At 39.8% G+C, this 21,806-nt stretch overlaps 2 pseudogenes; one reads left to right on the top strand and one right to left on the bottom strand.

Moving 5' to 3' along the window:
* Positions 1–3,509: 3,509 nt before the first annotated feature.
* LOC115290659 lies at positions 3,510–7,541 on the bottom strand (annotated as a pseudogene).
* Positions 7,542–20,576: 13,035 nt separating this feature from the next.
* On the top strand, positions 20,577–21,806 carry LOC115289018 (annotated as a pseudogene).

The raw sequence follows: 21,806 nt of genomic DNA, 5'->3' as shown, positions 1-21,806 counted from the left end.
CAAAATAAACTTAGATTGTATTGCAGTTTCACTTAACAGTATATAAAATGCTGTGTTGTGACAGGTATCAACTATTCATTAGATACTGAATCAATTTTTCTTAAGCACTACTAACTGCTTGCTTTTCTTGAAGCTAGATTCAATGACATTTTTAAAATGAATAGTTTGAACTTACTATTTATCCATACTTCATGGATTTGAATTCATTATTATTTCTTACTGCTGCTCAAATTGTTTCATCTTGGGCCAGTGGGAACATCTTCAAGTTTGCTTCTGAATCATTTTGACATGATTCTATTAATCTTTGATAACTTCTTTGCTTTCTAGTGGGACAAAATAGTCCAGGTCTCAATGTGTATGTGTTCTACTTCAGACCTGGAATTAGCCATTTCTTCACGAAGTTTGGTTCTTTTTAGTAGGAAACTGTATTTAGAAACTACAATCTAATTGCTCAAGGTGTCTGTTGCTGAGTTAGTCATTATTTGCAGGCTTTTTCAGAAGCTACTTTAAACAAAAATTCTAATCAATTCATTTGAGGTATGTTGTATCTCATTCTATTCTCTCACTTTAAAATGTCTTGCTTTCCCCAAGTTCTTTGTGACTCTTCTTATGGTCTTAAACACTCATTTTTCTACCTGGGTTTTTTAGAAAGTACCCTTTCCTCCTCTGAATAAAATATTTTGATTGTTGAAAATCAATGGACTTTGAGCACACATGATTTCTTTAAGGAGTTGGTGTGGCATAGTTCTAAGGGGGTGGGTATTGGAATCAGATTGCCTGGCTTTAAACCCATAATGTGGGAAATTAACTTGATGCAATGGTTATTTCCAAGCATCCTACCAGGTGAGCTATCCTAGAGTAGGTCATGGTGTGGAAAGGCTCACAGATTAAAAAATAAAATTAAATCACAGTTTGTTGAATCACCTTAAAACATACAGTTAAAAAACGAGAGGTAAGAGATGAGATAGACTGAGACATTTATAAATGGGTCCAAGCCTCACGGAGGACCACGCCCCCTGAATTCTATGTTATACAATGTCCAGGTGGATATTCTCTTTCTCTTTCTGCCACATCAGTCTTCCAGGCTGAAGGTGTGACTACAAAGACCAAGTAAAGATTGACAAGGTGCTTGGTAGGAAGATGACTGAGCAGACACAACCTTACTTTTTTGGGGAGAAGTACAGTCAAATACTTTTGACCCAAAGCTGTAGCTTGCCAATTAGCCTGCTAAGCAGCAATGGATTTTCTCTGCATCTCTTGGATTAAGCACATGTGGAACCAGAGTGGAACTGAAATGGATGTCACTAATGGGTACATGATTTTGGAGATAACATTAGTATGTGATAAAGATACTGTCGTTATGTTTAGAAAAAAATTAAAGAGATATGAATTTGAAACAAAGCAGGAGAGCTTGACAGTATTATTTTAGCTTTTTGGGCTGGTAGTGGAGTTGCCTTATGTTTCTGCTTCTTGGTTCTAAATCCACACAAACAATTCAGAAGATGGTTTACAGGGTGTGCTCTTTAAAACCAGCTCCTTGGAATTTTCCTAGTGCTCCATAGGCTGAGGGAGGTTAGGGGGAGATAAAGAGCGGGGGGTGCAGGGTTTGGGGAGAGACCAGTATAATGGCTTAATGGTTTCATGGGAAACTATGCTTTAAAAAGTAGTTGTTGGGCCACCTTAAACTGAACCCTTAATTACAGGACATTGAGGACAAGCTTATCAAAGCTATTGCTGATTATCAATAAGTTCTACCCACTTTACAAAGGCTTGTTTTTAATAAGCATTGATTCTTTTGAAAATCCTAAATGTATCCAGGCAAGATATTTCATGTTAATGAGGCTATTAGGAAAATTAAAATGTGAACTCTCTGAACATGTATATGATGTACAAATTTGTGAATAAGAGAAACTTAAAACTTTTATAATTTGTAAGACAAAATTTTAAAGCAATAAAAATATTCACAAGGCTACCACTGTAATACAATTATTTTTAAATTTTGTGTGTTGCTTTTTACTTACATAAATAATTCTTAAAGAGTTATAATGGGGGTGCTTGGGTGACTCAGTTGTCTTAGCATCCAATCTTTGATTTTGATTCAGGTAATGATCTCACAGTTCATGGGAATGAGCCCCACTTCAGGCTCTGCACTGACAGCATGGAGTCTGCTTGGAATTCTCTCTCTCTCTCTTTCTCTGCCTCTCCCCTGCTCATGCTCTCTCTCTCTCTCTCTCTCTCAAGAGATATAAACCTTGAAAAAAGAATTTTCATAATATCTTTTCAATTTCATGTTCTGTTTCTTCATGTTTCCAATTCTTTCTGATTATCATTTTAATTCCTTATATTTTATTCTGTTGATGCATCATAACTTACTGATCTATTTTAATATTGTATACTTAGGTTATTCTCACTTTTAAAAATATATCATACTCAGTGCTAGAAGGAAAGCTATATTAATATTTATTTTTGCTTTCCTTCAATATTTTCTTTGGGACAAGTGAAATTATAATAAGATACCATGAGCTTATTAGGTAGCAATTCCTGGTCTATTTCAAAATGCCTATCTAGACTCCTTTAAAAACACTGTTTAGAGGTACTTGATTGGCTTAGTCAGTAGAGCATGCAACTCTTGATCCTGGGGTTGTGAGTTCAAGTCCCACCTTGGGTGTAGAGAATACTTAAAAATTAAATCTTAAAAAAAAAAAAACCAAACAGCCACTGATCATATTTACACATTTAAAAACCGACCCTTGAAAAGCAGACTCTAACAGTAATAAGGAATAGGGATTCTTCTCATTTGCCTAAAGTGTTAAAACTAAGAATGTAGGGTGCCTGAGGTGGCTCAGTTGGGTAAGTGTCGGCTCAGGTCATGATCTCACCGTTCGTGAGTTTGAGCCCCACACTGGGCTCTGTGCTGACAGCTCGGAGCCTGGACCTGCTTCCCATTCTGTATCTCCCTCTCTCTCTGCTCCTCCCCTGTTCACACCTGGCGCCTGCCCAGACGGAACTTGACTCCATTGCGTGCCTCACTCCATTTCCTACGCATCCCTCTCTATCTGTCTCAAAATAAATGAACATTAAAAAATTTTTTTTAAACTAAGAATGTAATTAACTGATGTATTGATTTTGTTTTCAGGTTTAACATTTTTTATTCACATTTTTTAAAACTATTCATTCCCATAATTAAAATCAATTGAACAACCACCAAAAAAATGCCACTCTGATTAAACTGCATTTTACAGCCTGCAGGATACCTTGGACCAGCTTGGTTTTTACTCTAAATTTCATTGTTGTCCCATCCAGCTTCTCCCTTCACCAACATACGTGTTCTTTTCCTTCGCAGCCAGCCAGTCCGATGGGAGAGGTGGGGGAGGGGCGGGGGCGCTGATTATCAGTAGGTCTCAGTTCTTTGATGTGAAAAGGGGCAGCACAACCACTTAAACTTGATCCAATGCATCTTACAAAGTTAAACAGTTAAAAGAAGTAAAATAAGGCAATGCGTGTGGGATGTACAGCACACGTTGGAGGCACAAGCCTCACTGCGATTCGCCTCCTGGCCTCTCCTGTTCAGTCGTTTCTTTTGAAGGCAGTGGGTTTTTCTTCTGCATTTCCGTCTTCTTCAGTTTTGACTTACTGAATTTCTCAATCTCAGCTATATTGGGTTAATCAGCCAGGGTTGCTGAGGAAATGGAGTGAGGCACACGATGGAGTCAAGTCCTGTCTGGGCAGGGGCACCCCTGAGACTTAACGGATGTACTAATCATAAATTTTCTTCTTCCTTTGAACCTCTTGCCAGAAAAAATATTAAAAAGTACTGACATAGCATGTAGGCAGCATGAAGGACAGAATAGTTTACAAATGTGGATATCATCCTAATTTTGTGAATGTATCCTTTCTTCAGGAAAGAGATATTAAGTTGGGATCTTAGAAGTTATATCAGTTATCAAATGATTCATTTTCACAGCTCACCTTTACCCTCCACGGCTAGCTTTATGTTGTAAGAGAGGTGCAATTCCTTCCCTCCAACTAACCAGGGTTGGTTTTTTTAGTTTATTTATTTTGAGAGAGAGAGAAAGAGAGAGAGAGAGCATGAGCAGGGGAGGGGCAGAGAGAGACGGAGAGAGACAGAATCCCAAGAAGCCTCTGTCAGTGCAGAGCCCCACATGGGGCTCGAACTCACAGTGAGATGATGCCTTGAGCCAAAATCAAGAGTCGGAGGCTTAACAGACTAAGCCACCCAGGTGCCCCAACTAACCAGGTTTTTTAATCCTAACTGATTTAAACTTATTTTTTCTTTCAATGTTTATTTATTTTTGAGAGGGAGAGAGAGAATGAGAGGGGGAGGGGCAGAGACAGAGGGCAACATAGAATCCTAGCTGGCTCCGAGCTGTCAGCCCAGAGTCTTGAACTCACAAACGGCGAGATCATGACCTGAGCCAAAGTCAGACAATTAACTGACTGCACCACCCAGGCTCTTAATCCTAACTGATTTCACTCACCTTCTTGGGGGTTATGTAAATAAGGTTCATTATATATAAAAACTTTCATATGATTTTAAAATTTTACATCGTAAAATACACAGCTACGAATGTATATTTTGATCAGTTTTGACAAACACATAAACCTACATAAGCCATACCCCAAAACCCCAGAGAGTAATTTGTACCTCCTTCTAGTTAGTCCTCTCTTTCTCTCGTAGCGTACTGAAACAATCACCCTTTTGATTTCATTCTGATAACTTTGTCTTTCTAGAGCTTTATATAAATGGAATCATTCAGTAGGTTTGTTTGCCTCTTTAGCTCAGGATTAAAAAAAATTCACTCATATTATTCCATGTTATCAGTAGTCCATTCCTTGCTGTGCTGAGTTATATTTCCCTTTATGAATATATTATACTTTATCTGTTTTCCTGTGAATAGGCATTTAGGTTGTTTCCAAAGTTCTATTACTGTGAGTAAAGCTGCAACAAATACTCACATACAACTCATTTTGTACACGTGTTTTTATTTCTTTTGAGCAAATTCCTGGGTTGGGTCATGGGGTAGAAATATGTTTGACTTTATGAGAAAATGATCAACTCTGACAAATAAATAAGAAAAAGAGGGGTGCCTGGGTGGCTCAGTCGGTTAAGCGTCCAACTGCGGCTCAGGTCATGATCTCGCAGTTCATGGGTTTGAGTCCCGCATCGGGCTCTTTGCTGACAGCTCAGAGCCTGGAGCCTACTTCAGATTCTGTGTCTCCCTCTCTCTCTGACCCTTCCCCACTTACACTCTGTGTGTGTCTCTCTCTCAAAAATAAATAAACGTTGAAAAAAATTTAAAAAAAGAAAAAGACAATTGAATGGAAGAATCAGAGAAAGACTTGAATAGATTTAATTTAAAAAAAGAGATCCAACTGGCCAATAAATAAATGAAAGGGCATTCAGTTTCACCAGTTATCAAGGGAAAGCAATTTAAAATTACAATGTGATCTTTTATAAAATGACAGTGTGACACATTATACATTTACCAGAGCGACTGGGTTAAAAGGATAGAAAATACCAAGTATTAGTGAGCAGATGGAACACTAGAAAGAATTCTTTTATATCACCAGTGTTGAGTGGTAGAAATCGATATACAAAAGTGCATTCTTTATGATTCTATTTACAAAACCCAGTCGACATTAATCTATGGGTTTGAAATAAGCACAGAAGTTATCCTTCTGTGGGAGAGAAGGTAGTGACTAAACGGGAACATGATGAAGCTTTTAGAATAGTGGTAACGTACTCTTTCTGGATCTGGGTGCTGGTGACATAGCTGTGTGTGGTTCATGAATATTTACTGAGCTCTAAACTCATGATACATGCATTCTTCACTACATATATGCTTCAAGAAAAGTTTAAAAAAAGACTACAATGTAATATAACCACATACCCACCAGAACAGCTAACATTAAAAAGGTATAAAATAGGAGCACCTGGGTGGCTCAGTCAGTTGAGTGTCTAACTTTGGCTCAGGTCATGATCTTCTGGTTTGTGAGTTTGAGCCCCGCATTGGGCTCTGTACTGACAGTGTGGAGCCTGCTTGGGATTCTCTCTCCTTAAGAGAGAGAGAATAAATAAATAAAACAAATAAACTTTTTTAAAGTGCTTAAAATTTAAACAAAGATATAAAATACTAGGTATTGGTGAAGATACGCAGCAACAAGAATGCTCATACAATCCCTTTGGAAAACTGTTTGGTAATATCTACCAATGTGAAAAATATGTAAACATATGTGTATATGTCATTTTATTAATAATACTCAGGAATTCCATTCCTAGGTATACATACGCAACATGTACTTAGTATGTAAACAATGGTTTAAGAATGTTCATAGAAAAAGTATCCATAAGAATTAGAAGCTGGAAACTGCCCAAATACCCCCCGATGGTAGGATGGAGAAGTAAACTATGGCATATACATGTGGCAGAATGAGAACAAACATACAACAGCTGTGTGCAACAAGTAGATGAACTTCACAAACTTAAAGTTGAGAACCCAGCTATCGATATGTATGATTCTGTTCATATAAAGTTTAAAACTAGGCAAAACGAATCTGATATCAGAAAGGAGGAAATGATTCACTTAGAAAGCTTTGTGACTGGTACCAGTGACAAGAGGGCCCTTGGGGTTCTGCTTTATGATCTATGAGCATTACACAAAAATGAGAACTTCCTAGAAATTTATCAAGCTGAACACTAATGGGGTGTGTGTGTGTGTGCACGCACTGTCAACTTTTCTGTATGTTTGTTATATTTCAATGAAAATTTACTTTTAAAATTCCCAAGGAAGGAGAGGGTCCAAGATAGCTATGTAGGAAGATCCTGAGCTCACCTTTTCTGTTCGACACCCCAAAGTTACAACTACATATAGAATAATTCTTTCCTAAAAAGACCTGAAGACTAGCAGAATAGCTCTTCCACAAGACAGGAAAGAAAGAAAGAAGAAAAAAATAGAGCGAGAAAAAAAGGAATGAAGGAAAGAAGGAAGGAAGGAAGGAAAGAAAAGGAAGGGAGGAAGAAAGAAGGAAGGGAGGAAGGAAGAAGGAACGAGTTCTGTCAAAACAGAAGAGTGGTCTTGTCAGGACCCCCAGCCCTAGTGTAAGTACCCACAAGAGGGAAGGAACAGCGCAAATGCATGGCTCCTCTCTGAGAAGCGAGGGTTTGAGCCCTACCTCAAGCCCTGCCTAGCTTGTCAGACCTGGATCTGAAAAGTGAGCCCACAAAATGAATGACTTTCAAAACCACAGGGCTAATATGTGAGAAAGCTGGCGGGCGGTAGGAAATGGAGACTCCACTCCTGAAGGGCTCACACACAAACTCACTTGCCACAGTCCCAATGCAAAAGCAGTAGCTTGACAAGTGCCTGGGCCATGAATGAGGAGACTCATTGACTAGAGGAGCAGGGGTCTGTTGGAGATCTCTCTAGAGACAGAGGTACTAGCAGGGGGTAGGGGGGGGCGCCTTTTTTTGTTTTTTTAATTCTCTTTCGCCCTGCTAGCTCAGTACTGGGAGGTGCCATTTTCGGCTCTCTCAATCTTCCTCACTAACATGGCTCACCCCATCCCAGTGTTCTCTTGAGGCTCCACCCTGCCAGACTTGGCCCAGAGCTTGCCCACTGAGGCCCTCTGCCCTCCCAGAGCCAGTGGACAGGCACTCCATGACCAGGTGCCCTGCCCCACCAGGCCCAGAAGGTGCATGCACGTCACACAGAGGACACCCTTGAACATCTGGCACTGTTTGCCAGGGGCGCTCCCAAGAAACAACTGGAGAGACAGAGCTTCGCAGCCTACCACCATCAGAGCACTGCATAGACATCAGACTGAAATACACCTGCCAGTGTGTGTTTCACCTTCCAGTGACCATGCCTTCAAGACTGGGAGAGACAGCTGCTTTGTCTAATACATAGAAACAGATATAAAAAACTAGGAAACTGAGGGGACAGAGGAATATGTTCCAAATGAAAGAACAAGACAAAATCTCAGAAAAATACATTAATGAAACAGAGATAAATAATCTACTTGATAACGAGTTCAAAGTAATGGTAACAGAGATGTTCACTGAATGCAGGAGAAGGATAGATGAACACAGTGAGATCTTTAACAAAGAGATAGAAAATATAAGAAAGTTACAAACAAAAGTTACAGAACTGAAGAATACAATAACCAAACTAAAAAATGCACTAGAGGGGCACCAGGGTGGCTGAGTCAGTTAAGTGTCCAACCTCAGCTCATCTCATGATCTCACGCTTCATGAGTTTGAGCCCTGCGTCAGGCTCTGTGCCGACAGCTGAGTCTATTTTGGATTCTGTGTCTCCCCTTTTTCAGCTCCTCCCCAGCTCACATTCTCTCTCAAAAATAAATATACATTAAAAAAAATTTTTTTAAACACACTAGAGGGTTTCAACAGCAGACTTGATAAAGTAGAAGGACAGATCAGCAAGCTGGAAGACAACCAAAGGAAATTGCCCAGACAGAGCAACAAAAAGTAAAAGAATTTTTATTTATATTCATTTATTTATTTTAATGTGTATTTATATTTGAGAGAGAGAGAGTAAGTGGGGTAGGGGCAGAGAGGGAGAGAGACACAGAATCCAAAGTAGCCTCCAGGCTCTGAGCTGTCAGCACGAGCCTGACACAGGGCTAGAACTCATGAAGCATGAGATCATGACCTGAGCTGAAGTTGGATGCTTAACCAACTGAGACACCCAGGTGCCCCATAAATAAAATAATATTTATTTATTTATATTTGAGACAGAGAGAGACAGAGTGCAAACAAGGGAGGGGCAGAGAGAGGGAGACACAGAATCCTAAGGAGGCTCCAGGCTCTGAACTGTCAGCCCAGAACCCGATGCAGGGCTTGAACCCACAAACTGTGAAATCATGACCTGAGCCGAAGTCAGATGCTTAACCAACTGAGCCACCCAGGTGCCCCCATAAAAGAATTTTTAAAAGTGGAAATAGCTTAAGGGACCTGTGGGACAACATCAAGCGAAATAGTATTCACATTATAGAGATTCCATACAGAGAAGAGAGAGAGAAAGGGCCAGTAAATTTTTTTGAAGAAACAATGGCTGAAAACTTTCCTAATCAGGTCCAGGAATCCCAGAGTGTTAAAAAAAAAAATGAACCTAGAGAGATCTACACCAAGACACATTATAATTAAAATGGTCAAATGTAAAGGAGAGAATCTAAAAGGAGCAAGAATAAAACAACTTCTTAGATACAAGAGAAACCTCATAAGGCTATTAGATTTCTCAGCAGAAACTTTGCAGGCCAAAAGGGAGTGGCATGACATATTCAAAAGGAAAAAAATTCCAACCAAGAATTCTCTACTGGCAAGGTTATCAGTCAGAATTGAAGGAGAGATTAAGAGTTTTCCATATAAGCAAGAACTGAAGGAGTTCATCACCACTAAACCCACCTGACAGGAAATGTTCAAGGGAATTCTTTGAGCTGAAAAGGACTAGCATTTATTAACAACAACAACAAAACAATCTAAATATATAAAAGTAAATATATGTAAAGGTAGTGGATCACTTATAAAGCAAGTATGAAGATTAAAAGACAAAACTGGTAAAATTAACTAAAACTACAATAATTAGTTAAGAGATGAATAAAGCAAAATGATGTTAAATGTGACATCAAACACATAAAACATGCTTTGGGGAGTAAATATGTAGGATTTTGGAATGTGTTCAGATTTAGTTGCTGTCAACTAAAAAAGACTGTTATATATATAGAATAAAATGTGAACCTCATAGTAACCACAAAGCAAAAACTAAATATAAAGCAAAAAGTAAATTTACAAAAGAAAATGAGAAAGGAATCTAAACAAAACACAGAAGAAAGTCATCAAACCACAAGGGGAGAAAGAAAAAGAAAGGAACAGAGATGAACTATAATAACAGCCAGGAAACAGTTAACAAAGTGGCAGGAAGTACACAACTATCAATAATTACTTTAAATGTAAATGAACTAAACTCTCGGATCAAAGGACTGAGTGGCTGAGTGGATTAATAAAAGAAGACACATCTGCATAGTGCCTATAAGAGACTGACTTCAGAAGTGAGGACACACACAGACTCAAAGTGAAGGGATGGAGAAAGATGTTCCATGCAAACCGGATGGAAAAAATTTAAAAAGCTGGTATAGCCATACTCCTATCAGACAAAACAGACTTAAAGACAAACAAACACACAAACAAACAAACTATAAGAGGGGTGGCTGAGTCAGTTAAGCATCCGACTCTTGATTTCAGCTCACATTATGATCTTATGGTTCGTGAGTTCAAGCCTCATTTTGGGCTCTGTGCTGACAGGGTGGAGCCTGCTTGGGATTCTCTCTTTTCCCTCTCTCCGCCCCCTTCCCACTCATGTTCTGTCTCTCTCTCTCTCTCAAAATAAATAAACTTTAAATAAAGAAAGAAAAATAAAAAGACTAAAATATTTAAAAAGAAAGACTATAATAAAAGACAAAGAGGGAAATTAAATAATGATAAAGGAGTCAATCCAGCAAAGAGATGTAACATACATCTTTACATAAAAAGATATAATATATACACACCCAAAATAGGAGCACCAAAATATATAGTGCAAATATTAACAGACCTATAAGGAGAAATTGACAATACTACAATAATACTAGGGGACTTAAACACCCCACTTACATCAATAAATAGATTTATAAGGAAAGATCAACCTTAAATAACACATTAGGCCAAATGGACTGAATAGACATATGGAATATTCCATCCAAATGCAGCAATTTACACATTTTCCTCAAGTACAAATGGAATATTCTCTATGATAGATTACATTATATGACAAAACAAGCCTCAATAAATAGAAGAAGACTGAAATTTTATCAATATCTTCTCCAAACAAAATGGTATGAAACTAAACATCAGTTACAAGAAGAAAGCTGGAAAAGGCACAAAAATGTGGAGATTAAATAACATGCTTCTGAACATGAAGAAAAGAAGAAATAAAAATAGAGAGAGACAAATAAAAACAGAAATACGATATACCAAAATCTGTGGGATGCAGCAGAAGTGGTTCTAAGAGGGAAGTTCATAGCAACATAGGCCTAAATCAAGAAAAAAGGGAAATCTCAAATAAACAATCTAACTTTTACACCTAAAGCAACTAGAAAAAGACAAAGACCCAAAGTAGTAGAAGGAAAGAAATAAAAAGCAAAAATAAATAGATACTAAAAAAATAGATCAATGAAACTAAAACCTAGTTCTTTAAAAAGATAAACAAAATTGACAAGCCTTTAGCTAGACTAAGGACAAAAGAAAATTTGCCATAGGAAACAACATGGATGGACCTTGACATTATTACATTAAGTGAAATAAATCAGAAGGAGAAAGACAAAAAACATGTATGATTTCACTTGAATATGGGAAACTAAAAACAGAAACAAAACAAATGAAGAAACAAAACAAAAACAAATTCAAAGACACAAAAACAGATCCATGCATGGTTACAGGAAGGGAAGGGGAAGAGGGGCAGGCAAAATGAGTCAAGAGGGTCAAATATGTGGTGATCAGTGAGAACTAGACTTTGAGGCCATCACTCTGTAATACAAATTTTACCTCAATACAATTTTTTTCGCCTTTCAGAATATGGCCTCAAAAGAAAACCAAACAATAACAGTGAAACCCTCCCCAAGCCCTCATGACATTATATACTAAAAGTGAATTTTACTCTATGTAAATTACTTCTTAATGTAAAAATAAAAAAATCCAAGACAGGTGAATATAATTATCTTTCCCTTTTAAATAAGGCATTTAGAGGTGCCTGGTTGGCTCAGTAGGCTAAGTGTCCAACTTTGACTTTGATTTGGCAGTTTGTGAGTTTGAGCCCCAAATGTGGCTCTCTGCTGTCAGTGCAGAGCCCTCTTGGGATCCTCTGTTCCCCCCTCTCTCTGCCCCTCTCCTGCTCACTCTCTCTCAAAAATAAATAAACATTTAAATAAAATACAATAAAATACAAAAGGCATTCAGGGGCACCTGATGGTTCAGTCAGTGAAGCATCCAATTCTTGATCTCGGTTTAGGTCATAATCTCCCGGTTCATGAGACTGAGCCCCACATTGGGCTCTGCAGTGACAGCACAGAGCCTACTTGGGTTATTATCTCTCCCTCCCTCTCCTCTCTTTCTCTCTCTGCCACTCCCCTGCTCACACTCTCTAAACAAACATTCTTTTAAAAGACACTTATATTTTCTGATTGTAAAAGTGCAACAGGCAAATTGTAGTCATTTGGGGAAAATGCACAATGAATGTACATTCCATCACTTGCAGAAAATATTTCCTTGTTATCATCTTTATAGACTCAAAATACACACATACAGAAACAAGGAACATGTTGTCCATGTGTCCTTTCTGAAATATACATTTTGCTTTCTCAAATATACTAAGCACATTTTTCCACATCATTAAATAATTTTCAAAACCATGAAAAAAAGAGGCCCTCAGATCTGAGATCCAATTTGACTTAAACCTTATCCACATGCTATCTTGTCTCTTTGGATCACTCTTTTCTTTTTTCCTTTCAGGGTTAACAGTAAAATCATAGTGCCATCAACAAGGGAATCTCTCTATTGCTCCTCGCAGCAATGTGAATATAATACACACATGAGCTCTAGATAGTCTAGGGACACAACATTAAGCTTTGTCATCAATGTGCAAAAGTGGACTAGTTTGCAAAAACAGAATAAAATGCAGTGTTGCAGGGTCATGTGGCTTTTAACCCAGTTAGAGAAATCATTAGCTCAGGCACTCTGCACTACAGGGTATTTGACTAACCTCCTCAACTTAGCCAAGGAGCAAAAGTAAAGCCTGTGGCAGCCATCTTCTCAGAAGGGACAAAGCGAGAGAAATAATCCGGTGCCGAGCTACAGGCACCACCTGCTCCGGCCCCACTGTTGGTTCTCCGACTAACATGTCTTCCCTCTGATCTTTAAGAGGGAAAAAAAATCTTCAAGAAAGGATTTTAAATGACTGGAAAGAAAAACCCAACCCAAATATCCCTTTTCCCTCCTCAAGTGGGAAACTTTTAGGAAGAGTGGCTGTTGATATACCTACTACAAAATGTCGGAAAACGAGCTAAGGAAAGTTTAAATGTTTCATCTTTCCCCAGAAGGAACTTTCCCTTCTCAGGGCCGGCAGCAATTCCTGGGTCCACGGGCGCCTTCTTCCGCAGCTGCCATGAATCACATGGATCCCTTCCTAACGCGACCTGACTCGGCCAGAAGGGGGCGAGCGGAAACAGTTCCCCCGCGTTCTTCCGTTAAGTCCAGTTATCGTGGGTTCCCATCCCGTTTGTGGTCGCTGGATTCACCTCCCGGAAGCCAGGGTGAAACTGCCTCAGAAACTTAGCGCAGCTCGCCACAACTTCACAGATTAAGCACAAATTCCATGTTCTGCAAGGTAGGCTCCGGATATGTGCTTCAATTAAAGTGGATGGTGGGTGATGGTTCTTGTCGGGGAAGTGCAGAGGCAGAGCCAGCGCCTTGCAAGAGTGTGGGTGGCGGGACGGTGACAGTTTTGTTTAGCAACCACACTTCCTCCGTCCAACTTCGCTGTTGAAAAGGCTATTGCTTTTGAGGGAGGACTCCAGGCGAAGAAAGCAAAGAAAGCCAGCATTGGCAAAGAAATAGAAAAGCCCCAAAGTGGCTTCTCTGGTATTCAGAAGTAGTTATTTGCAGCTCTTCTCCGCACTCATCCCTGGGTCTGGTTACTCCCTGGAAAGAAACTAGAATACTTTCAGAACTGCCACACTTTTCAACGACCACCAGAGAAAAGTCATCGATTAAAAATCCTCATCTGATTTCATTTCACCAAATGGTTAATATTTTTCTACTTCCTGTTAACAAAATATTAAAAGCTAGGCTAGCTGCTGGACTAATCATTTTTAGTGTTGTAAACGGTTTTTCTTTTCATCAGCTGTATAGGAAATGTTTGAAGACAAAAGTGGCTCCCGTTTAGCTTCCTGACCTGCATAGGAAACTCTCAGCCCAACCCGGGGTATTCGTATACGTCCCACGCACTGTCTGGAATATGGTGCTTTGCAAATAAATCTAAATAAAAATAAAATAAAATAACAAAACATTAGAAGAAAATGGGAGAGAACATATGTATTACTTCAAGGGGTGTGACAGTCTTCTTAAGGAAGATGAGAAACCGCAAAAAAGTAAAAGTAAATAATAGACATGTTCAACTACATAAAAATTAATACTTTTTTGAAAGGCAGAAGAAAGGCAAAAGTGAAAAGGTGAGGAAAAATGTTTGCAATAAAAATGGTGGAAAATGGCAAATATCTTAATAAACTAAGACTTCAACAAATTAATAAGCAAGAGACAACACAATAAAAATGAGCTACTTTTATGAAAAAGCCATTCATAAAAGAGGAAATAGGAGAAAGTGCTCAGTTTCCTTGGGAGTCATGAAAATGCAGGACTATAAATAAATCCATGAAAAGTAGAAAAATACCCGATCTATGAGGGGCTATCTCAGGGTCAGGGGCCTAAGGAGGGTTAACAAGCCTGAGACTGGAAGTCAAAATGGCTTTCAACTTTAACTGCAATGCTGTATTTCTTCTCTTAAAATATAGTAAGATTTATGGGGAATGTGACAAAATGGTAACCATTATCAAAACTGAGTTGTTTCTTTTGGTTAACATATAAGTGCATTTCTGTAGAATTATAGAAGAGTAGAATTACAAGGTCATAGGATCGCCTAGGTGGCTCACTCGGTTAAGCGTCTGACTTCAACTCAGGTCATGATCTCACAGTTTGTGAGTTCGAGCCCCGCATCAGGCTCTGTGCTGCCAGGTCAGATTCTGTGTCTCCCTCTCTCTCTGACCCTCCACTGCTCACACTGTCTCTCTCTGTCTCAAAAACAAAATAAAACATTAAAAAATTTAAAAAAAAAAAGAATTACAAGGCCATAGGATATACATCGGTCTAGAAATGTTCCGTTTCTTAATCTGGGTATTGGTTATAGGCATGTGCTCAAGTTTGTGAAAATTCACTGAGATATATACTTAGGATATGTGCATTTCAATAAAAAGTTAAACAATAACAAAATAAAAAGTATAAGGCAACAACAGTTCATAGCCACCAGCATGGCTAAAATAAAACAGTAGAAAATACCAAGTGCTGCCAAGGATGTATAGCACCTGGGTTGCTCATGTATTACTAGTGGAAATGTACCTCTATATAACCCTTTGGAAAACTGACATCATCTATAAACAGTGAAAATATATGTACCCCATGTTCTGACAATTCCACTCACAGATAGACATGCTTAGCAGAAATTTGTCTCTATGGTTACCAAAAGTTATGTATAAGACTTATGAGATACCATTTTTTTCAATATATTTTTAACAACTCTATTTGAGAGATCCTTGGCATATAAAAATTGTATATGTTTAAGATGTATAACTTGATGTTTTGATATATTGTGATAGCATTCTTAAGCCATCAGATGGGGAGGGGAGAAATTATGGAACATCAAAGATAAGAACTTCATACAAATTTATGTATATTAACTTGGGATATCCCTGAGAAGTTAAGTGAAGAAAACAAATTGTATATAAACTGACATCATTTTTGTAAGGATAAAAAAGCAATACAAAACCCTTTTTATTTGTATGTATGCTTGTAAGAGCAAGAGACTGTGAGTAAGTTAATCAAATCAGAATTTTATTATGGAAGGGTAAGATTAAATGGGGATTGAGGAGACAGGTGTTTCGCTTTTTCTTTAGATAGTGCTGTATTGCCTGGCTTGCTAAACCTAGAATTATTTTTTTTAAGTTTATTCATTTATTTTTGAGAGAGAGTAGGTGTAAGCAGGGGAATGGCAGGGAGAGAGGGAGATAGAATCCCAAGCAATCTGTGCTAACGGCACAGAGCCTGATACAGGGCTTGAACCCACAAACCATGAGATCATGACTTGAACTGAAATCAAGAGTTGGACACTTAACTGAGTCACCTACGTGCCCTAAGAATTGTTTTGAGGTAATTATTTTTGAGATAATTCACATACAATAAAATTTGCCATTTCAAAGTATTGAATTTAGTAATTTTTAGTATGTTCACAAAGTTGCATGAGCATTGACACTACCTAAGAACATTTTAATCAATTCCCTCCCTACTCTTGCAAAACTCATGTACCCATTAGTAGTCACTCTGTATTCCTCCTGCCTCCCAGCCTCTGGCAACCACTAATCTACTTTCTGTCTCTAAGGATTGCTTATTATGTACATTTCATATAAATGGAATCATGTAATATGCATGTGACTTTTTGTGTCTGGCTTCTTTCCCTTGGCATGTCTCTGAGGTTCAACAATGTTATAGCATGTATCAACAGTTCATTCCTTTTTATCGCTGAATAATGTTCCATTGGATGGATATAGACCATTTTATTTGTTCCGCAGGTATTGAATGGATATACTACTTGAATACTCCAGAATGATCTTATGTTAAGGTCATCTGAATAGCAAACTTAATTCCATCTGCGACCTTAATTCCCCCTTTGCCTTCTAAAGCTAACCTAATCACAGGTTCTGGCGACTGGGATGTGGACATCTTTTCCCTGGGGTTGGAGGGTGGGCTATTATTCTGTCTACCAAATTCCTCATCACAAACTTTGGATCAGAATGAAAAAAAATTTTTTTTGAGAGAGAGAGCACACGTGACTGAGGGGCAGAGAAAGAGAGAGAATCCCAGGAAAGGCAGAGAGAGAGAGAGAGGGAGAAGGAGAGGGAAAGGGAGAGGGAGAAGAAGAGGGAGAGAAAGAAGTGGGGCTCACCAAAACAGGGTTTGACCTCACCTGATGCGGGACTCAAACTCACAGACCATGAAATCATGACCTGAGCTGAAGTCAGATGCTTAACCACTGAGCCACCTAGGCGCTCTGCAAATATTTTTTTAATAGTTTACATCAATGTTGGTTACATGAGTTGCTGTAAGATCACACAGCAAGTAAGTGACAGGGCTGGGCAGAGCACACAGATGTTTAAGTTCCTTGCATAGTGATTCACTTGCCTCGTCTTTCATCCAAGAAGTATATATTGAGCATTTAAACGATGTGGCATACAACATTATGCTGTTTTAATAAAGGCATTTCAGACTTAGGCAGCTTATTGAGTTTTGAGTTCAGAATCTCCAAAGTTGTAAGCTTTTAAATAATTTAAGGATGGCTGATTACTTATAAAAAGAACTGACAGTACAAAGCTTACTAATCAAGCAAAATCAAAAGTCATTCAATGCCCCAGACTGTGGTGCCAAGGCAGGAAATGCTAGTTGGTATGCAGGCTGCTAGGAAAGGAGGAAGGGAGGTGGAACTCGATCAGTGTTAGTCCTTGCAGGGATGCTCACAAAACGGGGAGGGAGGTTTTACTCTAGCGTCTAGTGTAGATGTCAAAACAAAGGGAAATGTATCCATGCATGAGCAACCAGGGACACTCACTCAGTATGTAGCTGAAACCAGTGAAAAAACAACTTGTAGAAGAGCTTGTGTTACAGAGTTACTTTGATCATTTATTCAATCATCGAGCCAGCATAAACTGCAGGCATTCTGCTAGGGGTCAGGAACATGGCTCCGAACAAGGCACAGAATCCCTAATGCAAGCAACCTCCTTGCCAGGTCCTCCCCTGGTTGGGTGCTGCCACTCAGGGAAAGGGTGGGGCTGAGAAGCTCGCGCCCCCTCCCCTCCACAGTTCCACCAACAGCACCCCTGACCTTCAGTTCTCGGTGTCTGCCCCACTCCCCACCTTCATCTCACAGTGTAGCTTCTCCCCTCCTCCCATCTCCCCTCCCCCCAACTACTAACCTAATCCTCAAGCTTAATAATCCCAAACAGTCCACTTCCCAGGTTGTATTTTTCAAGTAACAATGTCAGGGTGAGGCAGGGATGGTATGGGAGTCTGGAGGGAGCAAGGGAAGGAGGGGTACAATGGGAAGGAGGAGCAAGAACACTCCAGTTCCTGTCTTCTTCAAAGTGCAGTGTAGTGTAGTCAAGTGGTTAGAATCCTGGAGTCTGAAGATCCTGGTTGCATGGGTTCGAGCCCAGCTTTTCCCCTTCCACGGGAGCCATCTCAGATGTTGCCCTTTAACCCCTCTGTCCCTGTTTCCCCATCCATACCACAGAAGAATAGTTATTTGTAAGGTTTTATTTCTTAAGGTTGTCTTTGTCATATGGATAGAGCATACAGAGTGGCACCTCAAACATAATAAATGCTCTGTGTGTCAGCTAAAAGCGTGGTTTGGGGAGCCCTGTGCCACTGTGACACCAAGGCAGGCCTGCCCGCTTCTGTCCATTCTCTTCTGCAGCTCATGCATGGACCTCTCAGGCAAAACTCAACATGTGCCATGTCCCAGGACTAACAGCAACTCCTAGGGACAACAGCCTACATTCATTTTAGGTGGAAAAAAAGGGTTTGGGGACACCTGGGTAGTTCAGGCTGCTAAGCGTCTGATTCTTGATTTCAGCTCAGGTCATGATCTTGCAGTTCGTGAGTTCAAGCCCCACATCAGGCTCTGTGCTGACAGCGTGGAGCCTACTTGGGTTCTCTGCCTCTCTCTCTCTCTCTGCCCCTCCCCAGCCTGTCTCTCTCTCAAAAATAAATAAACATAAAGAAAAGAGAGAGGAAAAAGAAAGTGTGTGTCCAAGAAACAAATCTGCAAAGGTTTCCATGACCCCCTCATAGATGACCTCCAAGGTTATCATACAGAGTGATTTTATTCCTCTTCACTCAACCTTCTACTTCTAGACTTGGCCCAGGGGCCTATTTCTGCCAACGAAGCCCACATCAGTGCCTTTCCAACAAGTAACATCCTTTGGCAACCCTCCTAGAATGTGCAAACGGCTCATTTTAAAATAGAATACTTTTTTTCTTTGGTTCTTCTACATTTAGTATACAGTGCACTGAGTGGAAAATATAACAGTGATTCTTCCCATTTTCTGCCCTTCCCTCTGCGCTACTGTTTCTTCCTGGGTCTCCCTTTTATTTTCTTTGTTCTCCGTTTCCTCGAATTTCTCTTTATGGCTGCTGTTGTCCTGGACTTGTTGTTCTGAACCAAATAGACAAAGGCCTAGGAAATAGACCGAATTTGGTGCTTGGCTGAAAAGGGAGAGTGGAGAGTTTCGTGGGTGAAGACTTGAAGCTGGTGAGAGAAGCAGTGGAGTCCAGGGAGGTGACATCCTGAGCTGATGAGTTCATTTCCTGAGAAGTCATTCTTCAGTTTCCTGGAAGTGGCCAGACTTACTTTCTCTCGGACTGGGAATCAAATGCTTGTTGAACCCAATCAATCATTCCCTGCTTCAATCCAGTGTCTTTTATCTCTGGGTTTCAGGCCGTAGATGACATCAACTATTTTTATTTATTGTTAAGTGCCTTTCTACTCCTGAATCGTTGTCTGATTTATTTTGTTGGTTGTTATTTCCAAGTTGTGAAGGGAGACGTTCCAGTGTTCAGGAAGTCCAGGAGTGGATAAGATTTGCCTGACCACATAGCAGCCTCTGTCCAAAACCCAAGTTTTTTAGAGCTGTGTCCACCGCTCAGGTCCAGGGACAGAGTCTGCTCTTAACCTACAGATACCCTATTTATCTCAGGGAACAATATTTCAAGGGAAAGAAAATATTTTAGTGTTTAACCACAGTGTATTATGTGTAGGTAGATGTGAATAGCACCTTTAAAAAACAAAGGGTTAGGGGCCCCTGGGTGGCTCAGTCGGTTGAGCGTCCAGCTTCAGCTCAGGTTATGATCTCACGGTTCATGGGTTTGGGCTCCGCATCAGGCTTTGTGCTGACAGCTTACTCGGAGCCTGGAGCCTGCTTCTGATTCTGTGTCTCATTCTCTCTCTACCCCTCCCCTGTTCGTGCTCTCTCTCTCTCTCTATAATAACTAAATGTAAAAAAAAATTTTTTTTAATTAAAAAAAAAGGGTTAGTTATGTAATCAGAACAAAAAAATCAAGTTGTCATTCAACTTCTTTCTTTTCTAAATTAATCTCTGAATTTGATTGTTTGTTTTAGTTTTGCAAACTGATTTTTTTTAAACCAATTCAGACAGCAATGTTGAGACTTAGTTTCTCCATCGTGTAGAGAAGAAGAAATAATTTTCCTTTTACTATTTTGAGCTCTTGGCTGAGACCGCTATAATAAGGCAGATTAAAGTAATGAAAGAAAAACAAACAGAAGTTGATTAGCATGTATACCTCATGTATATGTGGGGGAACCCCAGGAAAAAATGAGTAACTCCCTGCAGTGGCTTAGAATTCAGGATTAAATATGATCTTAATAGTGAAAGGGGAGGAAAAATGTAGATCTCTTCGGAGAGAGTAAATGATTTTCAGGAAAAAATGAATGGGCCCTTAAAAAAACAGATGAGCTTTTCCCTCCATGGTTTCTCTCCGCTCCCGTAACTTGGCTCCAGGGGCTCCGCTTGCCTTCCCGCACGCCGCCCGCCGCCTAGGACCGCTTGGCCAGCCTCTGCCACCAGCAGACTCCTTCCCACGCCCCTCGCTGCGCAGGCCAGGACGCCTCTCCCCCCTCTGCCCCCGCTGCGGAAAGTTAAGTTTGAAGAGGGGGGAAGAGGGAAACATGGACATGAAGAGGAGGATCCACCTGGAGCTGAGGAACCGGACTCCGGCAGCTGTTCGAGAACTTGTTCTCGACAATTGCAAATCAAATGATGGGAAAATTGAGGGATTAACAGCTGAATTTGTGAATTTAGAGTTCCTCAGTTTAATAAATGTAGGCTTGATTTCAGTTTCAAATCTTCCCAAACCACCTAAATTGAAAAAGCTTGAGCTCAGTGAATCTTGAACAGAATCTTTGGAGGTCTGGACATGTTAGCAGAAAAACTTCCAAATCTCACACATCTAAACTTAAGTGGAAATAAACTGAAAGATATCAGCACCTTGGAAACTTTGAAAAAGTTGGAATACCTGAAAAGCCTGGATCTGTTTAACTGTGAGGTTACTAACCTGAATGATTACCGAGAGAGTGTCTTCAAGCTCCTGCCTCAGTTGACCTACCTGGATGGCTATGACCGAGAGGATCGGGAAGCCCCTGACTCAGATGCTGAGGTGGATGGTGTGGATGAAGAAGAGGAGGATGAAGAAGGAGAAGATGAGGAGGACAAGGAGGATGAGGATGGTGAGGAGAAAGAGTTTAATGATGAAGATGATGAAGATGAAGACGAAGATGTAGAAGGGGAAGATGATGAAGATGAAGTCAGTGGGGAGGAAGAGAATTTGGACACGATGGAGAAGTTGATGAAGATGAAGACCATGAGGATGAAGACGAAGATGAAGAGGAAGAAGAAAGTGGGAAAGGTGAAAAGAGGAAGAGAGAAACAGACGATGAAGGAGAAGATGATTAAGATCCCAAATAACTTGCAAAAAAAGAACTGTTCAGTATTGATTGAACTGCTCATATGGATTTGATAGCTGTTTAAAAAAAAATGGTAGCTGTGATACAAACCCCAGGACACCCACCCACCCAAAGAGCCAAAGAATAGTTACTGTGACATTCCACCTTCCTCCATTTAGTCCCTCTTGGAAATTTACCACCAAGCTTGGGAACTTCACCCCAATAAAATTGTAAGCGTTTGTTTGGTTTTCGTGTAAGACTCTTGCTGTAGCGTGGATAGCTGTGATTGGTCAGTCAATCGTCTGTGGCTACCAGTTACACCGAGACTGTAACAGCATTTTTACTTTCTGTACAACAAAGAAGCTTTGTAAATAAAATCTTAACATTTTGGGTCTGTTT

This window comes from Suricata suricatta, chromosome 4, assembly GCF_006229205.1.
Source record: "Suricata suricatta isolate VVHF042 chromosome 4, meerkat_22Aug2017_6uvM2_HiC, whole genome shotgun sequence".
Lineage (NCBI taxonomy): Eukaryota > Metazoa > Chordata > Mammalia > Carnivora > Herpestidae > Suricata > Suricata suricatta.
Note: the sequence above shows the minus strand (reverse complement) of the source record. Positions and strands in the feature narration are given on the sequence as shown.